Source organism: Triplophysa dalaica, chromosome 24, assembly GCF_015846415.1.
Source record: "Triplophysa dalaica isolate WHDGS20190420 chromosome 24, ASM1584641v1, whole genome shotgun sequence".
NCBI classification, from domain to species: Eukaryota; Metazoa; Chordata; class Actinopteri; order Cypriniformes; family Nemacheilidae; genus Triplophysa; species Triplophysa dalaica.
Window position 1 is genome coordinate 16,027,252 of NC_079565.1, and position 21,711 is coordinate 16,048,962.

Genomic DNA, 21,711 nt, shown 5'->3' on the forward strand with positions numbered 1-21,711 from the left:
TTTATATTATTGAAATTGCAGTGAAGTTTTGCTGTAGTATGTCCATCCGTGTAGCCTCAATTGTTTTTCAGACATCATGTTGCTGTAAGGCTGATGATAAGTTATTAGATATGAATATAATTCTGTATATGAATATATTGCAATTGTATAGTATTGTATGTCGTAGTTTGTTAGTGCATAATTGTCAATACATGTCATTCTAATTGTTTCTTTATTATTGTAGATCCACCCTCACCGGTTAATCTACCTTTTCACAATAAACCCTTGAATTGATTCTGAATGCTGTATCCAGTGATTTTAGAGACACACCAGAAGATAGGTTTTAGAATATTCTTACACTTTCTACATATTTAACACAGTCTGGTTGTATATACTGTACAAATATATGGTGGTCATTACATACACTGCAGAATCTGGAAAATGTCGAACATTTAAGAAAGGCAAGAATTTTGTAAACAAAGGTTTGTTTTTAATTTTGTCCTGAGCTTGATTGGCCTGGACTGTCCACTGATAGTCATAACGATCACACAGGTCCTGCATAATTGTCCCCTATCCAGCGCTTACTATATTAGCCACAAACATTTAAACAGTGATGCTCAAAGAAGTGAACACGTTGCATTTCTAACACTAACCTAACCCATTTAATTAATGTGAAATTGAACATGTACTATCCAACATCTATTTGCAGAAATAACAGATCTTTAAACACTTTAAACCTATAAACTCTTAATGATGTTTCAGAAATACCAAACTGAATAACAGATCTGAGTACAAACATCATCAAGCCCAACTTACAGTTTTAGACTCTCCAAACAGGACTAAGAACACAAAGGTTGGTGGCATACAGCAAAAATACTGTACTTGTAAAATTACTTTTAAACAATGTAATCATTCTTTTGTGTATAACACAGCATGTGGGCATATTTTTTTTTTTTCTGACACTCCTGTCACTCCACTCTTCAGGTCGTCATACAACTCCCAGAAACATGGAGGCCTCCTACAGTAGGCCACATAATGTCCAAGAGCATCCTGGGTTAAGCCTCCTCTGAAAGCAATTACTGCCCTTAAGGTAAATCTCTTTCCTTGGAGCATCAGACTGGAAGGAAATTCACACAAAGGAAATTCTGTGGAGTTGCTGTTTCCCAGGTCAGTGTCAATCCACAGAAGTTCTCTTAGACTGTAACTGTGCGAAACTCTCCCAGCACAGACCATTGTTTCTGAGGTAGACTCTGTCTTGAATTCAGAGGGACACTGTGTTGGATTTTGGATGGGCCTGAGGCAGGGGGATTCTGGATGGTTAAGGCCTTCTTCCACTGCTGTCTGAAGATGAGCCATACCAGAAGCCTGCAGTACAGCAACAGAAGGGGAAACAAATGGAATTTCCCTTGTTAGCTGTTTATTGAGAGCGCAGTACTGAGAGGAGCAATGTTTTGAGAAGGTAACACATGCACGTTTTGTCATTGACTTTTCAATGATTGTAGAGATGTGGCACTGTGCATTGATCTGAAGAGCACCTGACTTCAAATTGACAGCTTTGAATATTTCACTCAGCAGCTCTGCCCTCTGTGTGTAGACCTGAGCATTCAGACCATTTGTGGTGATAGTTTTCACAAGCTGGAGGACGTTACTGGTGCTTTCACTTTGAACTATATTTCTGAAAGTGCCACTATCGCAGAAAGCACAACACAAACATTGACAAAAAGCATCAAAAGCACAGGTGTTTAGCACAGAGATTCTTGATTTCCTGAATTTAACAGGCTGTTGATTATTTCCATTTTTTAACGTTTCCACTTTCAATTTTTTCCCCTTTACAGATTGATCTGCTTGGAGCCATTCAGGACAAGGTGAGAGGTACGATTTTCTCTTCCTCTTTTTGGGCGGAACTGCTAGCCTCTCCAGTTTTCAACCACGTCTTCATCTTTTGGATGGATGTCTGTGACAGTGTCAGACTGTGCAGAAGAGGCAGCATCCATTTCTGGTTTTCCATCTACATTGCAAGTTGTGGTGGGTAGTGTATTCGCTCCTGTGATGATGACTGTGGCAGGATCTCCATCTTCTTGACCTTTTTTTTCACCTTTTTGTTTTGCGGCACAAATCCGCATGTTGCCTTCAATGAAGGACAAATGTCGAGCAATGAATCAATCCACCTGCATAGGCAGGTTTTCATGCTTGAAAAGGCCGTGTTTGATGTTTTTGAACTCTGCTTCAACATTAGCTGAACTTGCAGTGACGTTGGTGCTACGGAAGTGAGGGATCATTACCCCTGTCCAGAGTGGTAAGTAACTTGCAAGCCAGATTATATTAGGAATAATCTCAGGGAGGAAGTGCATATTATCACGATCACCATTAGCCACAGCAAGTGACCTGCTCTCCTCACATATGTCTGTAACCCACTGCTTTAGGTCTGTCTGTGTTTGGTCACATGGATCCAGTTCGTCCAGGTCCTCACCCTCTACATCTGGGATGATCACACACTCTTCTGCAATTCGGGCTTTCAGGTATTTCTTGCACCTTTCAGATATGAGGGGGCCTCCAGAGCTGTCATTGCCCTCTGCTTCACTGAGAGCAACAACAGTTATACTGCTTAGTATCTCCCTTGCATCGTCCATGGATTGTGACTTCAGAAGCTGTGCCATTGACCTCACATAGAAATCTTTGATGAGATGTGTTTTTTTCCGCAAACAGTCCCACTGGCAGATCATCTTGATGCAGTGTGCCACATCAACCCGTACAAAACAAGATGGTACTTTTGCTGACTGTTTCCCAAGTAAGACACCACAACACTCATTGATGTAGGTCTTGAGATCCCGATGAGAAGTAAATGCTTTGACCAGAGCTCCGAGCAAGGCCAGAGAAAAGTCACTCACAACCTCTTTTGGAGTTGGTGCACCTGCACGTAACCATTCTGTCATCCAATGTGTTATTGCATTAACATCATGTCTCTCTGAGAGCATTTGCACCACTGGGACACCTCTGCTTTCGTCAACTGCCAGAATGCACGGATATAAAAAGATATGACCAGACATACCATTAGGGTTCTGTAGTTTCGTCACTACTGAGCCAGTTGCATCAAAACTCACAGTGGGGTTAGTAGATGTCTTTGATAATGTCTTGTAGAGATACATCTGTGTTTGACTCCAGTAGTGACAGAAAAACTTGTCCAGTCCAATGTCTTTAATGCTTCCACTGTGAGGTGCTCTATATTTTAGCATCTGCAGTGAGAAAATAGGATCCTTGTCACCTAATTCTAAATCATTTCTCTCTTGCTTTGCTTTTCGCAGGGTGGCCAGATTAGGCAGATGGCTCGGCTCGGGATCACCAAACTCCATCAGTTTTGTTGCCTCTGATGCCCTCCATACATGGGGTTCCATTCTACCCTCACATAGTTCTTTGGATATCTGCACACGCAATTGCCCAGAAATTGCACGCTTGGGACAGCCAGTGTGCAGGGTGTCATCAGTGTTTGTGACAAAACACTTGAGCACCATCGGGGTGTTCATTTCAGGCTCTCGGTCACATTTTATTAGAATGTTGGCATGACACTCCTTACAGTTGCCTCTGATTTCGATGTATTTCTCTCTGTCTGATGGGTAGACCTTAGCTCTTTTAAAGGCAAATGTGCAAGAGCTCTTCACTTCTTGCCAGATATGAGAATTTATCACATGCGTCCAGATGCCAGGTTTCAAAATTGTATATTCTTTTTTTTGTGTTTTAGAGAACTTGTTTTTGTACTCAACTTTTTCAGGCATGAATTCAATCCATTTCTGAAATGGAACTTGAAGATCAAAAGTCCAGCAGTCTTTTGGTCTGGGGGAAAAAGACCCTGGCTCAAAGTCAGTGTCATCACTACTCACACTTGTTTTATGCTCACTTTCACAAGTATGCCCTAAAGCAGTCCAGATGTTGTGTCTGTTTAATTTCACAAAAGTGTATAGAGCCTTTGGGGTGATCTTGTTTTCTAGCTGCTCACTAAGCTCTGTCCAGATTCTCTGATTAGGAGTAGCTATGTTGCCATATTGTACTATTGCCTCTCTTGATGAACACAGGACTGTGAACATGGAATCCCTGTCAACTGCTGGTTTCTTGGGCATCTGGTATAAGCAAAATGAAATTTCCCACATATCCTGACTATAAGGTCATTCATAGCATAGACGTATTTTCATGGATAACTGTATTGGTCAGAATATAAGGATAATATAATGTACTAACAATAAATGTGAACCTCCTTTTGAAAACCAGGCTAAAGTCTCATAAACAATGAGGTCCTGAGCAAAAAAAAAGATTTTAACTATTATTTTCAAATTGTGATTTGGAAATTGTGAACTGGTTAATTAAATATATCAATGTTATATTTTCACAGAATGCTTATTGAAAGATATGAAGATATTTTCACACACTGTTCTTTACATTATGTAGGATAATTTTATGTATAAAACAGCAAACCACCCAAAAATGACTAAAATGACAACGACTGAAAAAAAAACTTTAACTCTGTTTTCACTGGCAGGGTTAAACATAAGAATATTATGTGGCCCTTTCTGTAAAAACAGAGCTGAAGTGTTTTGTATGTGATTTGCTGTTTTTAACATGAAATCATCCTACATAATGTTAAGAACAGTGTGTGAAAATACCTTCATATCTTTAAAATCGACTAAGTAATACCATAACACAAATTGAAATCTTAGTGAAAATTAATGGTTGAAATCAAACTTTGTTGCTCATGATCTTATAGGCTAGTAGACTTGAGCCTGGGGTCACAATTTTAGAGACGTGTAGCTGTAATTAGCATTTCATTACGGACACTGATATGATGGACATATGCTGTCCTGCGTGTCCAAAAATTGGACTTAAGGACTTCGGTTGAACAAAAGTTGAAGTTTATTAATTTGAAATACAGCGCCGGGCTTCCTCAGACTACCAAGTCTTCACAGAGAGTCAGCCCCCCCCCAGTGGTTTACAACAATTTTATATGTGTACTGTGTGGGTGTGTCTTCAAGCTTGCTTCAGGTTATGACCATTCCTTGAGCTTCTCTACTTTGGCTGTTTTCTCTCCGTTTAATGGGGTCGTGACCCCTCCTGTTCATGTCACAGCTACATCCTTCTTCTCTGTTTCTTCAGTCTCTGCAAAACAACACACTTCCCCCACCCAGTTTCCACATAAACTTGTTCCTTAGGACCCCCGATATATGGGTATGTACGTTACATGTGCAGCATACCCTCCTGTTATCTTTTCCTGCAAGGAATGCTGCACACACACACACACACATATCCAACCCCCACATTCTGTTGAAAACACCATTCTGCCCTCTAATATTCTCTCTTAACTCTGAGGCCCTACTCAACATAGTAAAATAATGCAAAGTTATATTAGGTAAGCCGTAATGAGTAATAATCATATAAAAACACACACAGTAAATGTAATTGATATAAACCCTTAGATAAAACATATAGAACCCAGATAAAATATATAAAACCCTTCAATCCCTCTCTTGACCTCTGAAAGAGGTCACACACATATTATTAATCACCCTTAAATGGTAAGAAACAGATAAATTGTACTTAACATGTAAATCGTAAATGACATATTAAATTGTAAATGATATATAATTGTAATTGATACAAAACATTTCCTCATACATTGTCTTCGTCCTCCTCCTCACTGTCATCATGGAAGTGGTCTGTGGTTAACAATGGCATAACATATGGTGGGGGCTCTCGTTTTTCAATTGCAGTAACAATTAGGCGGTTACATAATGATCTAATACACGGAATACAGCAACATCCACAGGTGAGCAAAATTCCCACAAACACAGCCATAGACACAATTATATGGTTAAAATGAAAAAATAACACAAAGTTTATCATACCTGGTAAAATCAAGACTCACAGTTGCAGTGTGGGAAGTTCTGGTTACAGTAGCTTCCCTGAGTCTTTTGCCAATGCACCTTTTATACCCAAGAATGATGTACTGTACTCAATGTTCATTGTGAATACAATGGTCATTGTGAAATTTAGTTTAACTCGTGGCTGACGAGATCATCAAATGGGATGCCAATTTATCTGTGAACAGGATTCCCCGATAAAGCCAATCCTCTTAGAGGAGTGCAGGTAATGGATTCGAGTTAAACAGTTTTAATATACTCCATGTTAGATTTGAAAGAACTAGACCCATTCACCCATCGCACCATGACCTTTAAAACAATACCAAACATGAATCATCAAACTTCATACTATGACAATAAATGATATACACAGAATAAAGCGTAAGCATTTTCCTAGTGATCAGGGTCTGAAGAGATGAAGGGGAGAGGTGTGATAAGAAGAGGGGGTTCAATTCCTGGGAATCAACAAAACTTGAGGGGAGGGCAGGATATCATTCCTCAGAATCTAGCAACAAATGGTGTTTGATTGTTTAGTCCCAGCTTTACAAACAACCTTAATTCTTTGCACTTTTCCAGCTGCCTTACAGTTCCTCCCCTGACCCCTTGGGGCAATCTCAAAGCAGTCCCAAAGGGGACACAGTTAGGCATTTTTTGGTCTTTGTGTATCAATTATTACCTCAGAAGTCTCTGTAGAGCTGGTACTGTGCAGAGCAGGTGGATCTTTGCTGTTCTTTTGCTCAGGTTGGTTTCCACCTAAGTCTGATAGTCTGCAATATAATTTGTTGTGCCAAGTCCATTCAGTCAGAGCCCATGTGCTCTGTTCGTAGAAGGTGTCTTCCCACCGAAGAGAAACATCTGTGTGTAGTAGTATCCTCCCCATGATATTTATCTGACCCATTTATCCTTAGGAACATCTAAGTAGAAAGTATGGTTTGCAGCGCAGCTCCATAGGTTAAGGAATTCATCTCACTAATAACACACCATTGTGTATGAGACACCTGAACGGCATCTGCATAAGCATACAACAACTGAACACTGATGATTTTAATAACATTGGGAGAAGATGATAAAGGGTTACAACAATAAAAAAATATATATATATTTCATGGTACCTGGTGCGAGTGGTGAATAAGGTCTCAATTTCATCCAAAGCCACATAAAGTGATCTCATTTGATTACCTGATTCTTCACTACTATAGTGGAATTTAGATACTCTGAGTATTTTATAGGAAGAGTGGCAAAAGTCAATTTAACTGGCATATTCTCCAGTAAATATTCGGGGGACCAACCGCCCGTGTTAAATATTCGGGGGACCAACCACCCGTGTACCATTCAAATTATCAAACTTCAATCTTTGTCAAATTTGATTCTAAAAATGATCAGGAATATTGTAATTCAACACAAAACAATTTAGAGTAGTCAATTAGCAGATGTTTGATTAAACAGGTCTCTGCTCACCTTTTTTTGTTACACCCGGGTGTTGTGTTGAAGTCCAAGTGTTCCCTCTCCGTTTCATCACTCCTTAAACTCTACTAAATCGTCCAAAATGTCCTTTTTTAGTCAATCACGTCGGGGTCACCATCTGATGGACATATGCTGTCCTGCGTGTCCAAAAATTGGACTTAAGGACTTCGGTTGAACAAAAGTTGAAGTTTATTAATTTGAAATACAGCGCCGGGCTTCCTCAGACTACCAAGTCTTCACAGAGAGTCAGCCCCCCCCCCAGTGGTTTACAACAATTTTATATGTGTACTGTGTGGGTGTGTCTTCAAGCTTGCTTCAGGTTATGACCATTCCTTGAGCTTCTCTACTTTGGCTGTTTTCTCTCCGTTTAATGGGGTCGTGACCCCTCCTGTTCATGTCACAGCTACATCCTTCTTCTCTGTTTCTTCAGTCTCTGCAAAACAACACACTTCCCCCACCCAGTTTCCACATAAACTTGTTCCTTAGGACCCCCGATATATGGGTATGTACGTTACATGTGCAGCATACCCTCCTGTTATCTTTTCCTGCAAGGAATGCTGCACACACACACACACACATATCCAACCCCCACATTCTGTTGAAAACACCATTCTGCCCTCTAATATTCTCTCTTAACTCTGAGGCCCTACTCAACATAGTAAAATAATGCAAAGTTATATTAGGTAAGCCGTAATGAGTAATAATCATATAAAAACACACACAGTAAATGTAATTGATATAAACCCTTAGATAAAACATATAGAACCCAGATAAAATATATAAAACCCTTCAATATTAGCAAGGAGTTTTTGGTTGAATAAATATTGACAATCGAAGCTTTCTTGAATGTCCTTCCCTTCATTTTTAAGGAGGTCTAATAATATTGCAACAGTCAGTGTGAAAATGGTGTACTTACATTTGTCAGAAATTTGATATAGTAACTTAATAATGGATTTTTCCTCTACTAACACTATTTACCATAGGATCTTGTTTAACATTGTGTCATGCGCAGTGTTGGCAGTGAAGCGTAGCAGATGATAGGCTACTCCGTGTAAATAAAGAAAAAGACAAGAGAACCCATGAAGAGAGGACAAATATTTATTGAATAAATATATTAGTATTGACAGAAAGTCGGCAGTTGGACTGAGTGACCTCGGAATGACCAATTCTATTTTTTATCATATGAAAAACAAACAGAAGCACAAAAAAAGAAGCGCAAACTTAATGTTTTAAGGCACAAACGATTGAGGCTATTTTGGATGATTTCGGAGCATGTCGGTGGGCTGATGACGTCATCGCCAATAATTCAATGTCTAATATTAAAACAATTAAAGCCGCGCAAATGATTTTTTTTACGGCACAAACCAGCACAAACGATTGAGGCTATTTTGGATAAGTTTGGATTATGTAGGGGGGCTGGTGACGTCATCGCCTATAATTCAAAGTCTAATATTTAAAAAAGCGTAGCAGCACAAACGCAACTTTTCACGGCACAAACCAGCACAAACGGAGCACAAACAAGCGGCACTATTTTGGCTGCTTTTGGAGCATTTCGGGGGGATGAGTGACCTCCGAATGACCTAAAGTTATTCTTCTAATATCTGAAAAACTGAAGCAGCACAAACAAATTTTTTTACGGCACAAACCAGCACAAACGGAGCACAAACGATTAAGACTATTTTGCAAATGTTTTATGTTGGGAGGGGGGCCAACTTCACGCAGGTCTGCCCTGTGCCACTCTGAAAAGCACCTCACTGCTTTTGACCTTGAGATACTCTTCAAACCTGACCTCAGTCCATCGGGGAGTAATCGAAGACTTAAAGAAAGTCAAACCATGGGCTACTGGGCAGACTATCTCCTTGATTGCGAAGGTTTGTTAGTTTATTTGTTTTTTTATAACTAGTTAAGAGAACACATGGCAATTAAAGCGGCAAGCAGCATTTATGGGGGTTCAAGCATTTCCAGCCTTTAAGCATATTAAGCATCAAAAGACATTACGTTTTATTTAGCAATAATGTAACCACCTAAATCACAGATGGAAAAGACCATTACAGGCAGTTTACCATAGGAATTATATCGTTTTCAAAGCTTTTTGAAAGTTGTAGTGCCACCTTTGGTCCGATCTCCATGAAATTTTGCATGATTCTTTAGAATGTTATGTCTCAAGTTCTGAGTGTTCGTTTAGGATTTATAGGCTTTTGAGTGTTTTGCCACACCCATTTTCTAAATGACCCTGTTATGGCTAACCAAATGGTAAAGTTCAACTTTTTTTTGATAATTATTGAGCTAGAGAGTCCAGAGAATTGTACTGCACTGGTTTGGTTGCGATTAGGCGAAAAAATCTAGGACTAGTTTGCACAAGTAGGTTTTTAAGATGATGGCAAATTTTTTATGAACAGTTTGATTGACAGCAATAGTTCTTGAGGCAAAGTTTTTTAAGTATGAGGATATCTATCAATAATATAATAATGAAAAAATCCAAATAATAAAAATCAGTACAATTACAATAGGGTTTCAGCTCTCCGAGCTTGAACCACTAATTATGTATCTGAATTGTTTTTCTTTGCAGAAGGCCAGGCTGCTGTGTCTGTGGAAGATGTTTTGATGTTTGCTACTGGGCTGTCTTCACTTCCCCCATCTGGCTTAGAACCACTGCCACAAATAGAGTTCCTGGATGACTCTGCGTTCCCAATGGCAAAAACATGTACAAACTCCTTGAAATTACCACTCCTAGACTCATACACTTTGTTTAAGTCACAAATGGACTTTGGAATTCAAAATAGTCCAGGATTTGGCTGTTTTTAAGCTTAATGATGGATGATAACTAGAGTTAAAACTCTGAAAACATTGTTGTTGTTAAAGGTTCACTTTAAAGTGCAGTTCTCACCGTTAACATTTTGAAAATGTTTTAGATTCGTGACTCTCAAACTGGGATCCCTTTGTGAATCCCTGTTTTAGATAAAGAAACAAGTAGTTCAAGAAGTTTTGTTAATTAATAAATACTTTATATACTCTTTTTGATTAATTTACTTCACACTTAAAAACAATTAAGCTGTGGGTGACATAAACATTGTGTTCAGACAGGCAGCAATATTCCACCACTAAAAAAAAACCCTCCCTTTTTGATCATTTCATAGCTGAGCCATTTCTTTTAGGTTCATGTACAGTTCTGATGCAGACTCCCAGTTCTCTGGCTTCTGTTACTGATTGCGTTCCATGGCAAAGTCCAAGTACTCCTGCATGTTTGGGTCCCCACAAGAAGTCATTGACAGGCTAGCCTCAGGAAGGGCATTCAGTTCAGCCTGTTCAATTTGAAATCCGCAGTCTCTGGAGCCAAACCTATGTTAAATAGAAAACATAAGCATTTCTTTATTTCTTTAAAACGTTAGAATAATACTTGTATCTGTTTATTACCAATGTATCACCTGTGCGGTAAGTAGTAGAGTTCATTGGGCACTCCTCCTGGACATGCTGCTGTTCTGGAAGGGCGAATCCTGTGACTGTTCCACAGTCTCACACACTCATCCAAGTCCTTCTGAATAACATCACCAAAGCAATATTTCAATAGGCACTGATGCTCATGACTCCCGTTGAAGTATCCGGCTTCTCTAAGGTCTGCAAATAACTCCATCCAGAACTGAGACCTTTAGAAATTGATACAAATTGTAGTTATACTTTTAAGCATATACACATATGTTTGAATAATAAAATCAAAGGTTAGTCATAATGAAATTTATGGTCTGCATCTTTTGGTCATTTGGTTTTCTTTTCAGGAACAACTACTTTTCCTGGCGGGCTGTATTTGTTTTACATTTTGTATTGATCTTTATTGTGCTAATTTTTTGTTTTTCATTACTTGTTCCTGAGAAGAAAATCGAATGACCAAAAGATGCAATGACCCTTTCTGAAGACCACTCACCTTCCCTTTCTAAATATAGACCACCGGGACTCAATACGCTGGTTATTTATAGATGAGCCGTACATGTGGCTGGACGCGCCAGAGTATTAGTCACTTTGATGGTGGCGTAGCGTACATTGAATTGCAGCCATTATGCCGTTCTCAGTGCCGCAATCAGTCCTCAGTCTCATGGGGATAACACCGAGGTTTCGCACACATGACATGAAATAGTGAGCTATCACTGTTGGGTTATTATTTGTTGGTCCACATTCAAGCCACAGTACTTTACGTGAAAATCCATCTATACATCCCGATATGGCCAAACCGAATGGCTTGAGTTTATCATAACCATCTGCGTGCCACATATAGTTAGGTCCCATGGAGTGGTAGGTTCTTCTTGTAAACCTTCTGCGTGTTCTGCTCTCACACCCTCGAGGATTAAGCTCCCGGAGCAAATTCATCACATCATCTCTCTTCACTCGAAGATGTACTTCTGTTTAAGTACCTGCCACATCGTGCGGTAGCAAAATAGTTGTCCAGGTCCACGAAGTTCCAATCTGATGGCGTTACTCACGGACTTTGGAGAGGAATAATCCTTTCTGCGGTACAACCCGGCTTCGTTCAGTTTACTTTTAAGAGTTCTCAAGCTGAGGTTAACACCGTGTAGACTTGACATCATGTCCAGGATTACAGCGTACGAGTGGCCCTCGTTAAAATATTGAACAAATTGATGCAGTATGTCTGATGGTTCCGTCTGGTCCGCGTCCTTTAGAAACTCCAAACACCGACCACACGTAAAGCAAAACCGCGTTAAGCTGCTCATGTGTTTGCCACAAAACGGGCAAAACATCCCTCGGCCGCAGTCCATGTTCGGTCACCATAAACTTTATTTACGCCATTTACTCCACAACCACAACACGAATTTACCACGCTCACCAACAACAACACCTTTTACCGCGTCACTTCCGGTGTGTGGTACATTCCCTTTCCGTGAAGAATCTGTCATTGTAAATTTGTTTCGGGAATGGTAAAAGTGTTTTGCGTCTTGTTAATTTGTTTTCTAAAATGTAAATTTGTTTCGTCCTTGGTAAAAGTGGTTTTCCCATGTAATTGTGTTTTATGATAGGTAAAAATGTTTTCCAAAATGTAAATTTGTCTCGAGGTCAGTACTTGGATGGGAGACCTCCTGGGAATTCCAGGTGCTGTAAGCTTTAGTGCTTTAACCCATTAGTCCGCAATTTTTATGAGGCGAGCTCAGGCGTTCAGGTTTAGCTTACGACCACACCACCCTGAGCACGCCCGCTCTTGTCTGATCTCGTAAGCCAAGCATGGTCGGGCCTGGTCAGTACTTGGATGGGAGACTGCCTTGGAAGTCCAGGTGCTGTAAGCTTTAGTTCTTTAACCCATTAGGCCGCAATTTTTATGAGGCGAGCTCAGGCGTTCAGTTTTAGCTTACGGCCACACCACCCTGAGCACGCCCGCTCTTGTCTGGTCTCGGAAGCCAAGCATGGTCGGGCCTGGTCAGTACTTGGATGGGAGACCTCCTGGGAATTCCAGGTCCTGTAAGCTTTAGTTCTTTAACCCATTAGGCCGCACTTTTTACGAGGCGAGCTCAGGCGTTCAGTTTTAGCTTACGGCCAAACCACCCTGAGCACGCCCGCTCTCGTCTGATCTCGGAAGCCATGCAGGGTCGGGCCTGGTTAGTACTTGGATGGGAGACCTCCTGGGAATTCCAGGTGCTGCAAGCTTTAGTTCTTTTACCTATTTGGCCGCTTTTTTTATGAGGCGTGCTCGGGCATTCAGTTTCAGCTTACGGCCACACCACTCTGAGCACGCCCGCTCTTGTCTGATCTCGGAAGCCAAGCAGGGTCGGGCCTGGTCAGTACTTGGATGGCAGACCTCCTGGGAATTCCAGGTGCTGTAAGCTTTAGTTCTTTAACCCATTATGCCGCATTTTTTATGAGGCGAGCTCGGGCAGTTAGTTTCCGCTTACGGCCACACCAACCTGAGCACGCCTGATCTCGGAAGCCAAGCAGGGTCGGGCCTGGTCATTACTTGGATGGGAGACCTCCTTGGAAGTCCAGGTGCTGTAAGCTTTAGTTCTTTAACCCATTAGGCCGCAATTTTTATGAGGCGAGCTCAGGCGTTCAGTTTTAGCTTACGGCCACACCATCCTGAGCACGCCCGCTCTTGTCTGATCTCGGAAGCCAAGCATGGTCGGGCCTGGTCAGTACTTGGATGGGAGACCTCCTGGGAGTACCTGGTGCTGTAAGCTTTAGTTCTTTAACCCATTAGGCCGCACTTTTTATGAGGCGAGCTCAGGCGTTCAGTTTTAGCTTACGGCCAAACCACCCTGAGCACGCCTGATCTCGGAAGCCATGCAGGGTCGGGCCTGGTTAGTACTTGGATGGGAGACCTCCTGGGAATTCCAGGTGCTGCAAGCTTTAGTTCTTTTACCTATTTGGCCGCTTTTTTTATGAGGCGTTCTCGGGCGTTCAGTTTCAGCTTACGGCCACACCACTCTGAGCACGCCCGCTCTTGTCTGATCTCGGAAGCCAAGCAGGGTCGTGTCTGGTCAGTATTTGGATGGGAGACCTCCTGGGAATTCCAGGTGCTGTAAGCTTTAGTTCTTTAACCCATTAGGCCGCAATTTTTATGAGGCGAGCTCAGGCGTTCAGTTTTAGCTTACGGCCACACCACCCTGAGCACGCCCGCTCTTGTCTGATCTCGGAAGCCAAGCATGGTCGGGCCTGGTCAGTACTTGGATGGGAGACCTCCTGGGAATTCCTGGTGCTATAAGCTTTAGTTCTTTAACCCATTAGGCCGCACTTTTTACGAGGCGAGCTCAGGCGTTCAGTTTTAGCTTACGGCCAAACCACCCTGAGCACGCCCGCTCTCGTCTGATCTCGGAAGCCATGCAGGGTCGGGCCTGGTTAGTACTTGAATGGGAGACCTCCTGGGAATTCCAGGTGCTGCAAGCTTTAGTTCTTTTACCTATTTGGCCGCTTTTTTTATGAGGCGTGCTCGGGCGTTCAGTTTCAGCTTACGGCCACACCACTCTGAGCACGTCTGATCTCGGAAGCCAAGCAGGGTCGGGCCTGGTCAGTATTTGGATGGGAGACCTCCTGGGAATTCCAGGTGCTGTAAGCTTTAGTTCTTTAACCCATTTGGCCGCAATTTTTATGAGGCGTGCTCGGGCGTTCAGTTTCCGCTTACGGCCACACCACACTGAGCATACCCGCTCTCGTCTGATCTCGGAAGCCAAGCAGGGTCGGGCCTGGTCAGTACTTGGATGGGAGACCGCCTGGGAATTCCAGGTGCTGTAAGCTTTAGTTCTTTAACCCATTAGGCCGCATTTTTTATGAGGCTAGCTCGGGCAGTTAGTTTCCGCTTACGGCCACACCACCCTGAGCACGCCTGATCTCGGAAGCCAAGCAGGGTCGGGCCTGGTCAGTACTTGGATGGGAGACCGCCTTGGATGTCCAGGTGCTGTAAGCTTTAGTGCTTTAACCCATTAGGTCACAATTTTTATGAGGCGAGCTCAGGCGTTCAGTTTTAGCTTACGACCACACCACCCTGAGCACGCCCGCTCTTGTCTGATCTCGGAAGCCAAGCATGGTCGGGCCTGGTCAGTACTTGGATGGGAGACCGCCTTGGAAGTCCAGGTGCTGCAAGCTTTAGTTCTTTAACCCATTAGGCCACAATTATTATGAGGCGAGCTCGGGCGTTCAGTTTCCGCTTACGGCCACACCACTCTGAGCACGCCTGCTCTCGTGTGATCTCGGAAGCCAAGCAGGGTCGGGCCTGGTCAGTACTTGGATGGGAGACCTCCTGGGAATTCCAGGTGCTGTAAGCTTTAGTTCTTTAACCCATTTGGCCGCTTTTTTATGAGGCGTGCTCGGGCAGTTAGTTTCCGCTTACGGCCACACCACCCTCAGCACGCCAGCTCTGGTCTGATCCCGGAAGCCAAGCAGGGTCGGGCCTGGTAAGTACTTGGATGGGAGACCGCCTGGGAATACCAGGTGCTGTAAGCTTTAGTTCTTTAACCTATTTGGCCGCTTTTTTTATGAGGCGAGCTCAGGTGTTCAGTTCCGCTTACGGCCACACCACCCTGAGCACGCCCGCTCTCGTCTGATCTCGGAAGCCAAGCAGGGTCGGGCCTGGTCAGTACTTGGATGGAAGACCGCCTGGGAATACCAGGTGCTGTAAGCTTTAGTTCTTTAACCTATTTGGCCGCTTTTTTTATGAGGCGAGCTCAGGTGTTCAGTTTCCGCTTACGGCCACACCACCCTGAGCACGCCCGCTCTCATCTGACCTCGGAAGCCAAGCAGGGTCGGGCCTGGTCAGTACTTGGATGGGAGACCTCCTGGGAATTCCAGGTGCTGTAAGCTTTAGTTCTTTAACCCATTAGGCCGCATTTTTTTATGAGGCGAGCTCGGGCAGTTAGTTTTCGCTTGCGGCCACACCACCCTGAGCACGCCCGCTCTCGTCTGATCTCGGAAGCCAAGCAGGGTCGGGCCTGGTCAGTACTTGGATGGGAGACCGCCTGGGAATACCAGGTGCTGTAAGCTTTAGTTCTTTAACCTATTTGGCCGCTTCTTTTATGAGGCGAGCTCAGGTGTTCAGTTTCCGCTTATGGTCACACCACCCTGAGCACGCCCGCTCTCATCTGATCTCGGAAGCCAAGCAGGGTCGGGCCTGGTCAGTACTTGGATGGGAGACCTCCTGGGAATTCCAGGTGCTGTAAGCTTTACTTCCTTAACCCATTTGGCCGCCTTTTTTATGAGGCGTGCTCGGGCAGTTAGTTTTCGCTTACGGCCACACCACCCTGAGCACGCCCGCTCTTTTCTGATCTCGGAAACCAAGCAGGGTCGGGCCTGGTCAGTACTTCGATGGGAGACCTCCTGGGAATTCCAGGTGCTATTAGCTTTAGTTCTTTAACCCATTTGGCCGCCTTTTTTATGAGGCGTGCTCGGGCGTTCAGTTTCCGCTTACGGCCACACCACTCTGAGCACGTCTGATCTCGGAAGCCAAGCAGGGTCGGGCCTGGTCAGTACTTGGATGGGAGACCTCCTGGGAATTCCAGGTGCTTTAAGCTTTAGTTCTTTAACCCATTAGGCCGCATTTTTTTATGAGGCGAGCTCGGGCAGTTAGTTTCCGCTTACGGCCACACCACCCTGAGGGCGCAATCGAGCTAACAGGAAGTGAGTTGGCAGCTTTTTGCACGCAGTAGGTGAGATAGGCTCACCAATTTTTCGTGTTATTTCTTTTAGGATTTTTTGTTGAAAATAGTTTTGTTTGTTTTTTTGTTGTATTTCGTTTGAGTTCTCCTCCCAACAGCCTAGCTGTTTGGGTGGGATCGTTTCAGTCTTTGCTTTTTGCAAAATGGATGGATTAACGGCAAACGACACTGGACTGGCAGGAGGATCAAGCATGGCAAACGACACTGGACTTGTGGTAGAGAAACGTATGGCAAACGACCATGGACTGGCTGGAGAGAAATGCATGGTTAACGACACTGGACTGGATTATCAACAACGAGCAGGACACGGAAAAAACCAAGACGCGCGAGACAAGATCGTTGGAAGGAAATATTTAAAGGAGGCGACGATGATTGTGAATGTGGAAAATGTTAATGAGGTGAGAGCTGTGGATATTATCAAGGCCGTGGTGGATAAATGTGGAAATGGGAAAATTCTGGCCTTAAGGCCAAGACAAGGAAAAGAATATGAACTAACAATGGAAAACGAGGAAACATGTGAGGAATTGATTGATGGATTGAATATAAAAGGGGTGAACTGTGAAATTAACAAACTTCAAAATAGAGACTATGTTGTCTCCTTCATGCACCTGCCCGTCTACCTTGATGATGGAGAAATAATTGGGAAATTGGCGGTATGGGGAGTTAATCCCATATCAAACATTAAAAGAAGATGCTACCCGGGCACTGAAATCGAGGATGGAACAAGGTTCCTTAAAGTAAGGTTCCCTAAAGAGGTGGCATCATTGCCCTACAGCACAAGGCTGGAAACAGCGGAAGGGCAGCAGTATTTTAGGGTGGTGCACAGTCACCAGGTGAGGACCTGTAGGCTGTGCATGAGCCCAGATCATCTGCTTAAAGAATGCCCAGATTTCAAGTGCTACAGATGCGGAGACAGGGGACACCTCGCAAGAGACTGCAATGCTGTCAGGTGCCCGGAGTGTCAGAAAATTTTAAGTAAATGTGAATGCTGGATGGAGGGAGAGGGAGGAGGAAGGGAAAATCAAGTGGACGGACAGGTGCAGGAAGGAAACAATGAGGAGGAAGGACAAACCGATGAAGGACAAGAAGGAGGAAACGTACAACAAAAAGAAATGGAAAGAGGAACGAGCAACAGAGAGGAAGGAGAAAGCGAAAAAGAGAACAATAAAGATAAAGAACAAACAATGGAGCAGGACACGCAATGGACAATGGGAAAATCGGACAGCCCTAAAAAATATCAGGATGACAAGGGGAAAGATGGACATGGAAGGAAAGATCAAAGTGAAGAGACAGAAAGTGAAGAAGAAATGGACAATATGGACAATATGGACAAAGACAGAGAGAGGAGGGGACAAATAAGAAGGAGATCATTAAAGGTAAAACCGAATTTGGGAAATGCAAGAAAAAAGACTATGACAAGGGGTCGGGATAAAAGGGCAAATAGACATGAAGAAATTAAAGGGCCTGGAGGGAGAATATAGAGAAAAATGTATTTTAGGTATTTATATCTCTTTCTTGTAATGGTTCTAAGTTGTGTTAACTTCAATGCAAGGGGACTGATGGACATGGGGAAATTTGAAAGAGTGAAAGAAAAGTGTAGAGGAGAAGATGTTATTGTTTTACAAGAAACAAATTGGAAAGAGAATGTGATGCTGGAATACAAAAAGAAATGGGAAGGGGATATTTTATATAATAATGGGAATGGTCGGCTTGGAAGAGGGGTGGCGTTTTTAATGAGAAAAGATGCTTTTAATACAACCAAAGTGGTGTACAAAGATAGAATGGGGAAAGGCATGGCTGTGGAGGTAAATTACGAAGGACGAGAATTAGTTTTAGTGAATGTACATGCACCAACAGAAGAGAAAGAAAAGAAAGAATTTTTTAATTGTTTAAGGAGTATAATAAAGAAATATAAGGAAATAATAATGATGGGGGATTTTAACACCGTTTTTAGCAAACAAGACATGGCAGAGGGGATGGTCTTTAAATCTGACTCAGGGAGGAAAGAATTACTGGAATTGATGAGAGAAAATAATTTAATAGATGTATGGAGGGAAAGAAATGGGGGGAAAAAGGTTTACTCAAGGAAGCAAATAGTGGGGAATTTTATATGTAAAACAAGAATTGATTAGTTTCTATGTACAAGAAATGTGGAGAATTCTATTGAAAAAATTAGATATGAAGAAACCAGATTTAGTGACCATAGTTTTTTACATTTTAATATAGACTGGAATAATGTACAAAGGGGACCGGGCACATGGATTTTAAAGAATGAAGATTATGTTGAAGAGGTAAAAGGAATTATAGAGAAAGAGAAAGATAATGCAATGTACAAAGAAGATAAAAGAATGTGGTGGGAGAACGTTAAATATCTAGTAAAAAGATCCTCAATAAACTATTGCAGAATCTTACAAACAAGTAAAAGACAGAAAGAAAAAGAAATAAAGGGGACATTAGAAAGAGAATTAAATCTTGAGAATAAAGACATACAAAAGATAAAAGAAATTGAGGAGAAATTGAAAGAAATAGAAGAAAAAGAATATGAGGGAGCAAGATTGAGAAGTAAGTCCAAATATATGGTGGAGGGGGAGAAATGCACAAAGTTCTTTTTTGACTTGGAGAAAAAAAGGGCGAAAGTTGGAATAATAAAAGAAATTAAAGGGAAAAGTGGAGAGATTGTGGAGGGGAATGAAAAAGTGCTTGAAGAGATAAAGTTTTTCTATGAGGATCTTTTTAAAACAAGAGGGGTGGAAGAAGAGGTAAAAAATAAACTGTATAATTTTATTGAAACGAATCTAAGTGAAGAGGATAAAAAAGAATGTGATGGGGAAATCAAGAACGAGGAGATAGAAAGAGCAATAGATCAACTAAATAAAAGGAAAAGCCCAGGGATAGATGGTTTGGGAAGTGAATTTTATATACATTTTAAGGACTTTTTAATAGAGATTTTAAAGGAGGTCTTTAGTGAAATTTTTAAAGAGGAAGAGATGAATGAAAGGAGGGGAATGGGGCTGATGAAGCTAATATATAAAAGGAAAGGTGAACAAACAGATTTAAAAAACTACAGGCCAATAACAATGCTAAATACTGATTTAAAGATTTTAGCAAAGATTTTAGCAAACAGGTTAAAAGAGGTGATGCCACGAATAATAAAAACAAATCAAGCATATTCAGTAAAAGGAAGAGACATAGCAGACATAACGATGAGCATAAGGGACACAATACAATACATAAAAGAAAAGAATAAAGACGGGTATTTAATCAGCTTAGACTTCGAAAAGGCTTTTGATAGAGTGGAGCATGAATATTTGTTTGGGGTTCTAAATAGGTTTGGTTTTGGCGAGAATTTTAGGAAATGGATTAAGATTTTATATAAGGGGGCTCTAACAAAAATTAAATGTAACGGGTTTTTAACTGAATGTTTTAAAATAACTAGATCAATTAGACAAGGATGTCCACTCTCAGCTTTACTATACTCTCTTGTAGCAGAACCTTTGGGACTAGCAATAAGAAAAGAAGAGAAAATAAAAGGAATAGAAATACAGGAAAGGAAAGCAGAAGGGACAATCTTTCAATATGCGGATGACACAACAATAATAGTTCAAGGGCAAGACTGTGTAAAACAAGTAATGAAGAATGTACAAGAATATTGCAAAAGATCAGGAAGTAAAATTAATGAGGACAAGACAGTGTATATGAGGTTTGGGGCAACGTCAGCTTTAACGGAATGTTTTAATTTTAAGGAAGTTGAAGAAATTAGGATTTTAGGGATCTTAATGGGAAAAGATCAGAGGCAAGTAAGAGACAAAATGTGGGAGGAATTGATAACAGGAATAGAGCGGAGGTTAAATTTCTGGAGAATGAGGACTTTAAATTTGAAAGTGAAGGTTTTAGTATTGAATGTTTTAATGGCTTCAAAGCTGTGGTACGCCTTATATGTGACAGAAATGCCCTTTTGGGTGGAAGGGAGGCTGAAGAAATGTTTTCTCTGTTTTCTGTGGGAGGGCAAACCCCCAAGGATAGCATACAACACTCTATTAGGACCAATAGAAGAGGGTGGGCTGGGGTTAATGGATATTAAACAAAGGAAAAACCGCTTAAGGGTTAAAATAGTTAAAAAATTGTTGCAAGAAGGAAATGAAACAGAATGGAAGAAAGTCTTGAAATATTTTTAAACAAATATGGGAACTTTATTTTGGGGGAGGATATTTTATGGATGAAAACAAAAAACTGGATGGCGGAAGGAATACCGGACTTTTATAAGGAAATTTTAAGTGCTTGGGGGGATTTCTTAACTGTAATAGATTATAATCTGAAAGGAAGAGAAAACATCTTAAACCAACCTCTGTTCCTAAACAAAATAATTTTAAGAGACGGGAAAGAGATCTTTTTTAAAAAGTGGATGGAGGTGGGAATAACAAGGGTAAGAGATGTTTTATATGAATTTCAAGAAGGGTTTTTACCACCACAATTTATAATGGATGCAATGGAGGAAGCAAAAGAGGAATGCAACAAACGAGAAATAGAGAATAAATACAAAATTATCAAAAGTGCAATACCAAAGGAATGGATTAAACGAATAGAAAATATGGAGGAAGGGAATGAAGAGAAAGACATTTATGTCAGACTGAAAGGGAAACTATGTAATTTCAAGGAGTGTAATGTGAAACGGTTTTATTGCTATTTTAGAGATGGTGTTTTTAAAGAACCAGTTGCTAACGATTTTTGGGTACAGAGATTTAAAGATCTGAAAAAAGAAAGTATATGGAGAAATTTGAGGGGAAAAATCGTGGAAACCAAACTGGAATGTTTAGGGTATTTTATAAGACACAAAGCAATTTTTACCGAATGTATATTAATGAAGATTGGAATGGAACGGAATGAAACATGTAAAGTATGCCAAGAAGAAGACGAAGGTATTTTACACTTGTTTTTATACAGTAAAGAGTTGGAGGGCTATTACAGGAAATGCAAAAAGATGATAAAAGAATTAATAGAGGACTGGGACGAAGAGGGAAAAAGAATGGAAAAGGATAGTAATGTTTGGATGGGAGGAAAATTGTCAAAGTAAAAAATTTGTGAACCTGTTAGTAATGTTGATAAAAAATGCAGTATGGGAAAGAAGAAATGTGGCCAAAAAAGGAAAAGTGGTGCTTGATGTTTGGAATGTTCTTAAAAGGAAAACAGAAAGATATATTGAAGGTCTGTATTGGTATTTTAAGTAT

The 21,711-nt window shown here is 41.4% G+C and overlaps 1 long non-coding RNA gene, 5 other non-coding genes and 17 pseudogenes across 6 annotated transcripts; all 23 read left to right on the plus strand.

The window, feature by feature from the left end:
• Positions 1–239: 239 nt before the first annotated feature.
• On the plus strand, positions 240–2,449 carry LOC130414316 (uncharacterized). Its single transcript, XR_008905595.1, has 4 exons — positions 240–832; positions 964–1,146; positions 1,245–1,438; positions 1,815–2,449. It is a non-coding gene; the product is annotated as an uncharacterized LOC130414316 (long non-coding RNA).
• Positions 2,450–12,515: 10,066 nt separating this feature from the next.
• Positions 12,516–12,634, plus strand: LOC130414931 (5S ribosomal RNA; annotated as a pseudogene).
• Positions 12,635–12,694: 60 nt separating this feature from the next.
• On the plus strand, positions 12,695–12,813 carry LOC130414898 (5S ribosomal RNA; annotated as a pseudogene).
• Positions 12,814–12,873: 60 nt separating this feature from the next.
• On the plus strand, positions 12,874–12,992 carry LOC130414821 (5S ribosomal RNA; annotated as a pseudogene).
• A 60-nt stretch (positions 12,993–13,052) lies between these two features.
• On the plus strand, positions 13,053–13,171 carry LOC130414843 (5S ribosomal RNA; annotated as a pseudogene).
• Positions 13,172–13,231: 60 nt separating this feature from the next.
• LOC130414937 (5S ribosomal RNA) lies at positions 13,232–13,340 on the plus strand (annotated as a pseudogene).
• Positions 13,341–13,400: 60 nt separating this feature from the next.
• Positions 13,401–13,519, plus strand: LOC130414853 (5S ribosomal RNA; annotated as a pseudogene).
• Positions 13,520–13,579: 60 nt separating this feature from the next.
• On the plus strand, positions 13,580–13,688 carry LOC130414920 (5S ribosomal RNA; annotated as a pseudogene).
• A 60-nt stretch (positions 13,689–13,748) lies between these two features.
• Positions 13,749–13,867, plus strand: LOC130414909 (5S ribosomal RNA; annotated as a pseudogene).
• Positions 13,868–13,927: 60 nt separating this feature from the next.
• LOC130414861 (5S ribosomal RNA) lies at positions 13,928–14,046 on the plus strand (annotated as a pseudogene).
• A 60-nt stretch (positions 14,047–14,106) lies between these two features.
• Positions 14,107–14,225, plus strand: LOC130414838 (5S ribosomal RNA; annotated as a pseudogene).
• Positions 14,226–14,285: 60 nt separating this feature from the next.
• On the plus strand, positions 14,286–14,394 carry LOC130414924 (5S ribosomal RNA; annotated as a pseudogene).
• Positions 14,395–14,454: 60 nt separating this feature from the next.
• Positions 14,455–14,573, plus strand: LOC130414797 (5S ribosomal RNA). The gene has a single exon (XR_008905704.1). It is a non-coding gene; the product is annotated as a 5S ribosomal RNA (ribosomal RNA).
• Positions 14,574–14,633: 60 nt separating this feature from the next.
• Positions 14,634–14,742, plus strand: LOC130414927 (5S ribosomal RNA; annotated as a pseudogene).
• A 60-nt stretch (positions 14,743–14,802) lies between these two features.
• On the plus strand, positions 14,803–14,921 carry LOC130414914 (5S ribosomal RNA; annotated as a pseudogene).
• Positions 14,922–14,981: 60 nt separating this feature from the next.
• Positions 14,982–15,100, plus strand: LOC130414816 (5S ribosomal RNA; annotated as a pseudogene).
• A 59-nt stretch (positions 15,101–15,159) lies between these two features.
• LOC130414875 (5S ribosomal RNA) lies at positions 15,160–15,278 on the plus strand (annotated as a pseudogene).
• Positions 15,279–15,337: 59 nt separating this feature from the next.
• LOC130414785 (5S ribosomal RNA) lies at positions 15,338–15,456 on the plus strand. The gene has a single exon (XR_008905693.1). It is a non-coding gene; the product is annotated as a 5S ribosomal RNA (ribosomal RNA).
• Positions 15,457–15,516: 60 nt separating this feature from the next.
• LOC130415113 (5S ribosomal RNA) lies at positions 15,517–15,635 on the plus strand. The gene has a single exon (XR_008905881.1). It is a non-coding gene; the product is annotated as a 5S ribosomal RNA (ribosomal RNA).
• A 61-nt stretch (positions 15,636–15,696) lies between these two features.
• Positions 15,697–15,815, plus strand: LOC130414767 (5S ribosomal RNA). The gene has a single exon (XR_008905677.1). It is a non-coding gene; the product is annotated as a 5S ribosomal RNA (ribosomal RNA).
• A 60-nt stretch (positions 15,816–15,875) lies between these two features.
• On the plus strand, positions 15,876–15,994 carry LOC130414758 (5S ribosomal RNA). The gene has a single exon (XR_008905667.1). It is a non-coding gene; the product is annotated as a 5S ribosomal RNA (ribosomal RNA).
• A 60-nt stretch (positions 15,995–16,054) lies between these two features.
• Positions 16,055–16,173, plus strand: LOC130414908 (5S ribosomal RNA; annotated as a pseudogene).
• A 60-nt stretch (positions 16,174–16,233) lies between these two features.
• On the plus strand, positions 16,234–16,342 carry LOC130414936 (5S ribosomal RNA; annotated as a pseudogene).
• Positions 16,343–21,711: the final 5,369 nt, after the last annotated feature.